The sequence below is a fragment of the Lepidothrix coronata genome, unplaced genomic scaffold (genome assembly GCF_001604755.1).
Source record: "Lepidothrix coronata isolate B3197 unplaced genomic scaffold, Lepidothrix_coronata-1.0 Scaffold3, whole genome shotgun sequence".
NCBI classification, from domain to species: domain Eukaryota; kingdom Metazoa; phylum Chordata; class Aves; order Passeriformes; family Pipridae; genus Lepidothrix; species Lepidothrix coronata.
The window spans coordinates 1,352,870-1,365,212 of record NW_016690183.1 but is presented as its reverse complement, the minus strand read 5'-3'; the positions used below and the strand labels follow the sequence as shown (position 1 = coordinate 1,365,212).

General features: G+C 43.4%; 1 protein-coding gene and 1 long non-coding RNA gene across 2 annotated transcripts in view; both read right to left on the bottom strand.

Annotated features, from left to right (window-relative positions):
- The window catches only part of KCNG2 (potassium voltage-gated channel modifier subfamily G member 2), a 54,991-nt gene that overhangs the window by 4,310 nt on the left and 38,338 nt on the right, over window positions 1–12,343 (bottom strand). The gene's annotated exons all lie outside the window — the stretch shown is intronic.
- LOC108499816 lies at window positions 1,953–4,220 on the bottom strand. The gene is made up of 3 exons (XR_001875657.1): window positions 4,127–4,220; window positions 3,394–3,486; window positions 1,953–2,075 (listed from the first exon to the last, which is right to left on the bottom strand). It is a non-coding gene; the product is annotated as an uncharacterized LOC108499816 (long non-coding RNA).

Sequence of the window (12,343 nt, the reverse complement as noted above, 5' to 3'; positions counted from 1 at the left end):
AAAGAGACTGTCCAAAGTGTTTCTTTCTGTATATGAGTTTTGATGTGGGAACAAACAGGAATGAAAATTGTTCCTCATTAAAAGACTACTAGTGGAGATGACCTTTGGAAGACTCTGTCTGCCTTCCCACGCTCTGACACATTTATCCTATGTAGGTTCACAAACCTACACCTTTGCTATTTATGTCTCCAATCTTCCCGCAGAAATTACATCCTAAATGCAAGTGCAGGAGCAGCCTGGCAACCTTGGTTCAGCTGAGCTCAAGAGGCTTGGTGGTATCTGAAGCTCAGGTCACCCAATGCACCAGAACCAAGCTGGTATATTTGCCCATCAAGGTAATTAAGAGCTGAAATGTGCTCTACCTAGAGCCGATGTTGGGCCCTGGCTTTTTTCCGCTCTTCCCACTATCCACAGCTGACAGCTAACGTGAATGCCAAAATGTTTATATCCAGTAGAGTGGAGTGATAATGCTCTGCTACACAGAGTTCATTTCAACAGGATGCAACAGTCCCCACTTTCAGCTAAGGCATAATTATCTCCAGCAAAGTGCTGATCTTTCTCGGTATCATTATTAACCTACTGTAATCTGAACAAGCTAGGATGTGTCCAGAGGCTGTCCTGAGAATACGAGGGTCTGAATAGGCTTTTAGAAAACAGATCTGTGCATCAATCAACCTGCTAGAGGTTTTTTTTTCCACTAATTAAATGTCTTCCTGTCCCTTGGACCATGTTTCAATATCATCTGGTTATGACCTATTATAATCCTCACATGAAATCAAAAGCAGCAACAGCAAAAATGCTCTTTGCGCTTCGTTTCTTTCAGCTGCAGCTGCTTTTCTTTGCAGTTTTTTCCCCCCTTGACTACAGCATTGGTTAAAAAAACTCGCGATTTTTCTTTCTAAAACCTTTAACTCTGTATTCGAGTCCACCGGATGCCGTAACCCTGCTTAGGGTTTCGAGGTTTTTTTCTGTTTATGAAATAAAACAAAAATTATCAGAAAGACACATGCACAGACAGAAAAAAAAAAACCCCACCCAAGACTTAATCAGCCATTGGAACACAAGAGAAACAGAATAGAATAGCATCCTGCCCGAAATAGGTCTGCATCAAATCTGTGTGTTCTCAAAAAAGATCGAGCTATACCAGCTTGTGGCCATAAACATGTACATTAACAACTACATACTGCTTTTTACTTTTTATAAGCCAAATAGCTGGCTGTCATACCAATGAACCAGACTTCTTCACCTTGTAATCTGATGGATACATTTTTATCATTACATTTCCATATCTGGATTTCTGAAAATGGACCACAGGGAAAACAGTTGTTCTTTACAAAATGTATGTTTATTTATGTGTGTACATTTGTTTCTTTCAAACAGCAAGCAGGTTTTTTTTCCCTGTGCAGAAATTACTTGAGTACGGGGAAATATCTGCAGTTGCAGAGGATTTGGGGAGGCTGTATACTAATGTCAACTCAGGGCACAAGAAAACAAATGAAGGAAGCTTTCAGTGAGTAATTCTGTGCAGTCAAATTAAAGTAAATCACCTTCATTAGGATCTATAGAAATTTGCTGTCAAAAAGCCAACTGCAGTATCTTTCTTCCGGAGAAACATTTCATTTGCCAAAGGCTCCTTTGGCAAAAGGAAAATTACGAAAAGAAAAACTGCTCTCACTGGAGTTCAAATCCAGCTGTACTCTGTATAGTCTGTCTAAAAGTTGCAGACATCTTTCGGAAACATTTTGGTTTGGCTTGCAGGGTTCCTTTCACTGGTACTTCCCCTTACTGAGCCTCCGAAAAATTCTCTGCTGTGTGTTGTGTGCCTTTTTGATCCTGCCTTTGTCCTCTAGTCTTCTGAGAAGAAATTCTGACTCTCCTCTAAATTCTTGCAGGCTTTGACACCATCTTCTAATCCCTCCAGCATTAGAAGATGTCAAAAGCCAGTTCACCTCTAACCGCTCCAGATCTTGTGTTACTTTGCACGCACGTTTTTGTATGGTCAGCAGTTCCACAGTATTTTCAAGGAAGAAGTTTAAATGCTGCCCACTTCGACCCCGTAGTGAAGATTTCCCTCCCTGTCAAACGTATATGTTAAGAAAAAAAGAAAGCTAAACATGAGAGGCATTGCATACAAAAGTACTTACATAAGCTTTAAAATCATGACATTTGTAAAATACTTCTCTTGTTCTCTTCCACTTGCCCCTTGCTACTTTAGTCTTTTGGATCATGCATTTTAAGTGTTTCTCTGTGCACATGAGATCAAACTCTTTTTTAACAACAATGTAGAACTTGAAATTCTGATGTAACTGAGATCTTGGCATCAGAGATCTGCGTTAAGGGACTTGCAGACAAAGTCCCTGAGGCTGCTGCACAAGGTCTGCCCCAGTGCTGTGAGATAGTCCAGAGCCCAGAGGCTTAGGGTGTTCCCCTCAGATCTGAGTGAGGCTGAGCTGCCTGTTTAAATGAACATATGCAGGGTGATTCAGAGGACAGACACTCCTCCATTACCACTTATTCAGTAGCCCAACTCTTGAGGCATTTGCTGGGTTTGGGAGAGACTCAGCTCCTGCTCCCATGCCAGCAAGATGGCAGCCTGCAGCTGGCTCTGTCCCAGAGTGTGGGAGAGCCTGGAGCACGGGGTGCTGGGTCATTTTCCCTCCCTTGTCCCAACCGTCACTGTAAAATGACAAAGCCTTCCCTAGGAAAAATTCCAGCAAAACAGCAACATTCCCAGAAACATGCCTCACCAACAAAACCCCAAGATTTTGCTCATGCTGGCACTTTCTGATGAAAGGCAGTTTTCTGATGAAAAGTGATTTTCCGGTGAAAAGCATCCAGATAATTTTCACAGCAGGGATGAGTGCATGACTCCTGTGATGTGGCCCACTGTTGGAAGAGCAGCATCCCACCCTGCCCTGGGGTGCAGTCACAATCCCCTTGCCACTGACCACCCACAGACTTGGTGATTGTAACTGAGTACGTCTGCCATTAAAGCTGGGGTCAGGCTGAACTTGCAGTCAGCCCGCTCTGAGTGTTTCTTGTGCTCCTGAACAAAGATGATTCAGATACTGTGCAGCCTGTCCTCAAAGCTGGCTGGCTGTGAAGTCAAAATAGCAGTTTCTGTTTTTAAAGTCACCAAGGGGCCATGAAAGGGCCCTCTGCTTCTTGCTATACACACTTTGATCAGTAACTATAGCTTAGTTCATGCTTCATCTTCAGTCCAGCTGCTAGCAAAGGTAACCAGAGCCTTGCCTTCAGTGGGAAGGGTTCTCTCTCATGGTGTGCAGCCATGTTATGGACACTTCAAGACAGCTCTTGTACAATTGTCCCTGTGCAACTTGTCTTTGTTGAGGAGAAAGGGCAAGGATGTGGGTAGGAGCTACACCTGCTTACCTCTCTGAATTTCCTTTGATCCTGAGGCAGCACAGTCCCAAATCACCACTTTTCAAAACCTCTCGGCCTGCCATTTTTATCCTGCCAGTGAAGCTGCAAATAAATAAACATGGAACACCAACAGGAAAAAAGGAGATGACATAAGACTACAGCAACTGCTAGAAGGTAACTGCAGGGTGTGCTAAAATACCCAGCCAGAGTTTAATTAACTTGTGAAATTACATTATGTGCTATTCAGTTGCAGTCGTGCAGTCAAGGGGCTACTGAAATACAGCTACCTGCATGTGCCTTTCATTTCTGCCTCCAATTGCAACTATGAAGCCAAATGGCTGTGTTTTTGGAAAGCTTGGAGAAGGGAGTCAATGGGAGGGAAGACAAGACCACTTGCATGAGGTCTTTACCCATGCACTGTGGTTGCCTATCACTAACCTGGCAGACTTAAGAGACATGAGACGTGGATGGCACTCCTCATCTAGGAGGCTGCAGAGGGAACCAGCTGTGTTTCCTTGAGTAACCCTGTCCAAACCAGAAGCAGCCTTCTGCTTTGGGCCATCTCAGCCCCAAACTGCACAACCAAAATTAGACACCTTGTGTTTCTAAGCCATAAATACTGAGCCCTGAAACCTGTTCAATTGACATTTTTTCCCTGAACATGCTGCAGATGTCTTAACAGCTGACTGCATGGACTTGGCATATACATCTGAATTGAGGAGAAATACACAGACACACCTACCTACTGGGCAAGACTGTTACTGTGATCTTAAGGCTTTCTTCCATTTCCCTGCCTCCTTCACTTATTGTCCCTGCAACACGCAGATATATTCTTCAGTCCACTGTCCTGCTTCTTTTTGCCCTAGCAGAGTTGCTGGGAAGAATGGAAAGCAGGTAAATAGTACTACAGGTGCAAAAAATGCCCTTTCATTAGTACCTTCTTCTGAACCAGCTCTTCTCATGCCTGCACCCACTTTCAGCACACATTTCTCCAAAAGCAACAGTAATTGTTAGAGGGAAACAAATGTTATCTGGCTCTACTTTATGGAGAGCAAACAAAACCTAAAATCAGCAAGAAGCAAGAAACACAAAGAATAAAACAGATCATAAAATACCGATGAAACAGAACACCATCAACTTGCCTGATTTTCACATTCCTATCAGGAACAGCACAGTACCTCACCCAGAGAGGCTGGGGGATGAAATGTCAAGACATCCAATGTCTTAAAACTCCTTGGACTCTGTAACCATGGCTGGGAGCAGCTTGAGGGAACAGTATGTGCTCCAGCAGCCAGCTGCTACTATCTCCCACTCTGATCACACCACACACCAGTGGAGAGGGGCTATACTATAACTTAAGGAACAGCGATATACCCTGGGTAACATTTCCTTTGAGGATACTACTTGAGACTCTGCTACATTCTCACTGCCTGGTGACCTCCTCCTGGGCTAGTATTCCCTTCACTTTGTGTTTCTTTGGTTTTCTCGTGTTTATAATCTGCTTCACCACAATGCATACACAAAGCTTCTCAGTCTGTGGTTTTCACCCTCGAAACAAGCACTGATACCAATTCCTTCTTGCTTACCACACACACCCCTGTAAAACAACCAACATTTGTATCTGGAGCTTGCTGACAGGTCCCATAATACAAGTGAAGGATTTGATTTGTTCAAGAACTACCCATATTCAACAAGGTAGATTCAAACTGGAGTGAGTTGGGACAGTAACCCAAAGTTGCTTGGATGTCTAATGGAATGGAAAACCTGTCTTAAAAACAGACAATTAAATGCATTTGGCTTGCTTACCATCAACAAATGAAGGCAGACATGTTTTCTGTCTATTAATATACCAAGGGGATGAAGAGAAGTGTTGTTCAATGGCTGTCAAATGTTCTCATTCTGGTCTATCTGGACCTGCCGAAAGTACTGCTATATCCATCTACTTACTACCTGTCTGTTAACAATCCACAGCTCAGCCCACAGAATGGGGAATATGATCATTCCATAATCCTCTTCAGTGCAAAGTCAAACAGGATAACACACTGGCTCGTTGTAATACAACTGCTGACTTGGTTCAGGAGTGGCTGGGAAGGACAACACCATCAGCTAAGTAACTCTAATCAGCAGGGGAGGTAGGAAGAGGAAGGAAAGGGACCTTCCAAGCTCAGGTTTTACTAGCTATGTACAAAGAGAACCCACCTGTAATCGAAAGAACAGGGTTGGCTGGAGAAGAAATAGCTACTCCAGCTTTCAGAATTTGCACTCTAGAAGACACATGAGGTTCCAAAAAATACCCCCTGCAAGAACAGGGAAGACCAGAGATCTTTTAAGATGAAACTTCTCAGTTTCTGGGAATGGTGGTGTTGTAGTTCTCATGACAACAGAGGTCTGCATTCACCTCGAAGGACCCCTCCAAGTCCTACTTGGCCGTAATGTTCAACTGGCAAAGGAAATGATGCACTTGGTGCTGCTGGAGCTGCCCCTTGGGGTCTGAGATTCCTGCCTGGCTGGCCCACAGCTTTTGTCTGTGCATGTAGAGATATAGGCAGGTTAATAATAATATTTAGAGAATTACAACCTATATGGACAAGAATAGGTTCACTGCCATTTGCTTGAACAAATATTCTAAGTCAAAACACTACTTTTGTAAAATTGCTTATTATATTTGAAATTCATCAAGTTTTGTGGCATTCAAGGCAGGATTTCACATACCACAGCCCCTAGGGCTTGCTTGCCTTTGCACTGCAGCAAACAGTGAAACAGGGAAACACCTACTGGTGACACAGCTGTCCAGGTGCACTCACAATTCCTACACAGCCTGCTGTGCTTGGACCAGGCATGACCTACCCAGCCTGGTCTCAGAGGGCTGTTCAGCACAGAGGATTTGTTTATCAGAGTCACTGCCACGGAGAGAGGCAGTAAGGCAAGAAAAAAAATGATGACTTCATCAAGCCACAGTGTCCTGCAAAGAACAGCTTCAATTTAGAAACGTTGATTTTCTTAGTATTTCTGACTAAAGTTACCCTGCAATTTTCTATTTCCAGATTTCCAGAATGTTTTTCTTTGGTTTGGCCTATTTTTTCAATGAAATTGAAAGTAAAAAAACCTCAAGAGAACAATGAAGCACCAGGAGCCTCCTTGCTGGCAATCGTCCCCATCTTCCCCTGATTTTACACAAACTAGAAACCTTCCTGCTCAGTGCCCTCTCTTTTCTAGATCTGATAGAGTCATCAGAGCCTTGGAAGCTACAATGTTGTTGTTTTTTTAAATCCAGTATCTGTAAATTTAAGAAAATGCTTCATCCTGAGCTTGCGCGTGAAGAAGCCCAGTTACACTGCAACTTAGCAAATCTGATTTCTGAAAAACTGTATTTTCTATCCTAGTGCTCTGAAAACAAGACAGACTCAGTTCTCACCTGGAAAAGCTCGAACAATGGCACTTGGCACTTACAGCACACCTGCTCCTCAGAGATAAGGCAGATTGCAAAAATAAAGATGAGGGTTATCTCCTGTAAGTGGCAGAATAAATCAAAACACTGCAGAACCAGAGCAGGGCCAGAGTTCTTGCCAAGGGCACTTAGGTGCAGTTGGAACAGTTTCCCCGAGGAATGAGAATTCCTACGCCCCACACTCCTCTGAAAGGACCAGCCCAAGAGAGACAGGGCTGTGTGACAAAGCAGTGGCATTCCCAGTGCTTTCACACCTACCAAGCACCTGGGAAAAGATGATGTTGTGGTGGCACCTGGCTGTGCTCACAGATACTCGCAGATGTACAGCGCCTAGAACTGTGGTCTTCCTAAACCCAGCATCCTCTTTCCTTTTTCTTCTCCTCAAGTTTCTCTCACACTAAAAAAGAATCTCAGTCTTGTTCTCTCCCTCTCTCTCTTACTAATCATATTAAAGAATAACTGATTCTTAACAGCATTTTAAAGTACATCTTCCCTCTCATTTCTCCCAGTTTCTCCATTCTTTCAGTTCCTGTTTTTCAAGTTCTTATCCTCCTGCCTCCCACTCACTGCTAGTCCCATTTTACTGACCCATATTAATTTTTCTGGTTTCTGCAACTCTGTAACCTGATATAAGAGTTGGGGGTGTCTGGTTTTTGTTCTTGGAGGAAAGGAGGACGGAGCTTACTGGTTTCCTTTTATGTTTTTTTCCAAACCCGTACTCCCCCCGCTCACTTTCCCTTTATACTCTTATCTGAAAGCAAGTGAAGGATTTGCCTGTGTTGCCTGTGGGTAGATTTGCTTTCCTGCTGGTAGCAGCTCAGGCGCAGCTGGCAGTCAGCTCCCACACTGCCCTTGCACTGAAAGGCTGGAAGTTGTGCTGCTGCACTTGCAAAGAGGATGGATTTTTACAAGGTGGATCTGACCACAGCAAAAACATACACCCTCTCATATTCTCTCTTTCTGCTCAAGGCAACAGTAAAAACAGTGCTTTCTGTGACAACAGTGCAGAATATAAGAACTTACCTTAAAATACCCAATATTTCTACTGTATATGAAGGCAACTAGCTGCAGACTGGGAGAAAATATCTGCAGCGTCTGCTCACAGGCAGGCAGTGCAGAGACCTTTTGGGAGTGTGCTGCAATTTCTCTTCTCATCATCTCTACCCACTGTAGCGTGTGCCAATTTTCCAACACAGCTCAGGACGCATTGGATGGCTGGGACCTTCACACTATTCTCTGTATTTCCTATTTGAATCCAGGCTCAGAAAATGAGCTGGAGTGGAGGGAAAGGGAGTGTTTGTGTGTGTGTATGTATGTGACTGTAGGGAAAGGTGAGGGTAGAGTGAGTGAATCATCAGAGGGGTGGGCTGGCACGTATCCTGGTGAACAGCCTGTTTCTGGCTGGGGCTAAGCCCCACCAGTAGCATATCTCAGCCCCTGCAGCATCCCCTACAAACATAGTCAGTGCTGGACAAGATACCTTGGTTAGGATGCTGCTTTCACTTGACCAGACTCATGCCATGTCATCCTCTTCAGACAGCTTCCAGGCTTCTGAGTTTTTTTCTGGCTGCCCTCACCTTTAATCACAATTATGAACTGTCACTGCTTATTTCATCTTCTGAATGCCTTCAGGTCTGAATATGCATGAGGGCCAAGAAAGTCCCAGACATACAGCATCATCCTCACTGGCACCTCCTGCACCAGCAAGTCAGGGACAGGAGGGTAATTGCTCATCGACCTGTAAGGTCAGAAGAGGCTCTTGAGCTGATCCCCTGTAGAGCAGAGGATCTTGCCAAGTGGCTCATGAATCATATGCATGGCTTCAACTGAGCTGAGTTGTAACGTTTAGAAAGACTGACAGAATGTATTTAAAAATCCTATGAGATGTATGCAAGCATGTCTAGATAAATGGTTTCCATTGTTAATTACCCACACAGTAACATACTATAATTTAGAGCATGAGTTTCTCTAGCCGCAGGTTTCAATTATTGTTCACTGTTGCCCACAGACATTCTCTTATTCTGATTCTCAGTACATTAAAACCTCTTCTAGTGTCTCATTATAAAGCAGAACTTTCAGATTTTAAATAATTTTTTCAACTTTTTTTTCAACTTGCCTGCTTAATGGATACCAATCTGGACAGTATCTGAAGCCTCACACTTTGTCTCTTAACTAGCATGTCGGATGGGAAATCGTGTACAGCCAGAAGTTTTACCAGGGTCTCCAAATCCTTAGAGTCCCCACTTTCCAAAGGACTCTTTTGTCCCAGGGCCTTTAGGCTTTCTATGCTTAGGGGTTGCACTCTCCTAATGGCCATGCAGTTCCCTTCCCATGTTCAAATCAGTTCAGCAACCATGCCAGATACTTCTAATGTGTCGTTTCCTGTACATTTAATTCGAAATTGCTTTATCTTTTCTCCCAGATCACCAGCAAAACACCTAAGTAGCTCTGGGCCAACACCAGAGACTTGCATGTGTTTCTGCATGCACTGTCACTGGATGATGACGTCTTATGTTGGTTTTCTGCTACTACAAGATCTAAGAGAAATTCTATAAACATTTAATATGGAAGATAAGTTTCTGAAACATGCCTTTTTCTTAAGGAAGAATGTCATGTGGCACCAGTTCAAATGTTTTACAGAAGTACTTACATCAGAAGTTATTTTCTTCTGAAAACTTTTTAACCTTAAAAAAATTATACTAAGTTTGATTAATGTTCTACATAGACTAGAATTAACTATGCTATCATCCTCAAAAATGTGGCTGATTGTACTCAGTACCATCTTTTTAATGTTTTTACTTGGAGCTAATATCATGCTTACCTTTAGAAAATCCAACAGCCTTAAAGTTTTCTCCTGGTGCTTTCTCAAGCCTTTATTTAAAAACTATTGCAACGAATTGTATAACTTTCTTTTTTTTTCCCATTTGTATGCCACTCTTCTAACTCAATTTGCCTTGAATCTAAATGTCTCCATGGACACTGCAACAAGCCCCCAGTTTCAAAAACGTTCATATTTCATCTCAATTGCCACATTTTAAGCAACAAAAATGTAAGCATTTATAAAGTTGAATGATTTAGTGCAATTTTTCTAAGTGCCACACAGATGAATCAGCTCATTACCTCAGCCTAGCTATATGAGGTCTAGCCAAATGTAAATCTGTTTGCTTTCTTTCATTCCAAACCTCTAGAATTGAAAGCAACATATCCTGCAGCTCTGAGATGAAATTTCCAGATGATATTTTTATTACAAATAAATGAACAATTTCTCTCTTTCAGAACACTGGGACTGTGCTCAATAAGCCCACAGAGCACAAGCTCTCTTGCAAAAGTCAGTGGAGCAATCTATGGAGTACAAGAAGCTGTGCTGTATCCCCAGGATATTACACAGCAGGCTATGATGAGTAGCTATAGTAATTTTACAAACATGTCTGAAGGCCAAGTGACTATTATCATGAGATTGCTTCAGAGACCCCCTGGACGATTTACCTGTAAATTTGGAGAATAAACCTATTGGTAGGTATAGATAGCTATGGTGGTGGAACCAGAGATATTAAAAGAACTTAAACATGCAGCATATTTTGCTGGGTGAGCCACATTGCACCAAACATAAACCAGTTAACAATGTGACGAAGTTACCAATGTTCCTATGAAAGAGTTTTAACTGTTTAATTATTTACCAGTAATGTTATATTGCAGCATACTTATACAATATTTAAAAGAAGACCTTAGCCTGCTATTTATTCATGAGAAAATATTCCGTAGACTGAAAGAGTTCACTGGCATAGAATAAAGTTATTAACAAGTCAACAGGAATTTTATCTTAGTCAACTCTTGCATCATCTCCAAGCAATACAGAGGAACACTCTCCTTTTTTTTTACTTCTAAGCCTAAAACACTGCAGAGACTGCAGTGTGGCTCCCAAAGTCTATATTGTTACCTACTGTCCTCTAAATCTTCCAGAGAAGCTCCTTGACCCATAAGGATGTCTCTCTTTACTTGGGAAAAGCAACCCAAGAGAAGATGCTGCAGTGAGACCCAAGTTGTTAAGAGCCAGGCATGAACAGCTTAGGCAGTGACTTTGCTGAAAGGGGGAATTTTGAGCAGAAGGTCTGCAGGCTCACTAAGGGACTCTGTGTAAACATATTCCACAGTGCTGTTTCCCCACCCACAATCCCAAAGCAACTATTAGTGAAAGAAAACACAGCATTCCTCTTAACCTTCCTGATACAACAGAGAAAGATTTTCTTACTGGGACCGTGTTTCCTTTATCTTCTCTTGAAGAAGCTACCACGATAGAACAACTAGGTGTGTCTGCTAAAGTTTAGAGAGCTTCAGTGAAGCAGGAAGGGTGGATTTTTGGTTTTTTTTTCTGTAGGGGAAAGATTGCAGAAAGTAATTTCTTTTTTTCCCAAGAGGCGCCAGGTAAGAACTCTCCGAATATAATCATAACTAAATACAACCTGTTGTTATCCAGCACTCTGTCCACACAACCAATAACAAGAATAATCAATCATTCCTTTCTATTCATTACCAGCTTAAGGCAGCCCTGCAAGGTGGAAGACCTATCTCTGAAAAGAGCTGGCAAAGCTGGCATATGGTGTGCTATTTGACCAGGGGGTTTCCAGGCAGCTGGCAGTCAGAGCTGGTGCAGTGGTCAGTGTGCTGTGCAACAGCGATGCTGGGGACTGATAGCAGCAAATGTGTCTTCCTAGTGTGTGAAGAGAGTAATGCTGCACTCGGTAAAATACAGATACTGAGATAAAACAGCTGGATGTGGACAGCCGGTAAAGGACAGATTTAGATTCAGATCCACAAAGGATAGACTAATACATGTATTCTTTTACATTAAGGGCTGTATCATTCAGATAGCTCACAAACAAGCACAGTTACCAGCTGTCATAGTTTGAGATAGCCCCTCCTGAGAGTTGGGGGCTCAGGGGTGATTGGGTGCCAGGGCAGTGTTCCCTGGAGAGCCAATCACCACTCGCCTTGTTCGCTTCTGCTCAAAATCATATATACACAGCCACCTGAAGCTGTTGGCATTCTGTTCTTCTGTTGGTGTCTGCTGTGTGTAGGTGTAGAAGGCCAGGGGGTGGCTGGGCTCCTTCTTTCCACTCCCCCTCCGGGGGGAAGGGGAGCCTTGTGGCCCCCAACTCTGCCTAGGCCAGAGTTAGAGGCAGCATTTGGAGGGAGTGTTTGTGAGGGATGCAACTCACAGCACCTGAGGTAAGAGGGAGGAGGCCAGGCCCTCTTTCCCCCCCCCGCAGCTGCGGGACACTCGGGACAGTGTATAACTGGACCAAGCTGCCTGTGGCCAAGGCTAGGGGGCTTTTTTCCCCCCACTGCATTGAGGCTGGTGGGGGTGGATTTTAAGGCTCAGCACTGAAGCAGAGCCAAGTGGACAGGCTGCTGACGAAACAGCTCGGAGCCAGGGAAAGGAATCCCAGGCAAAATTGGAGATGGACTGAAGAGAGAGGCCCAGAGGATGTTTTTGCCGTGATTTAAACGCAG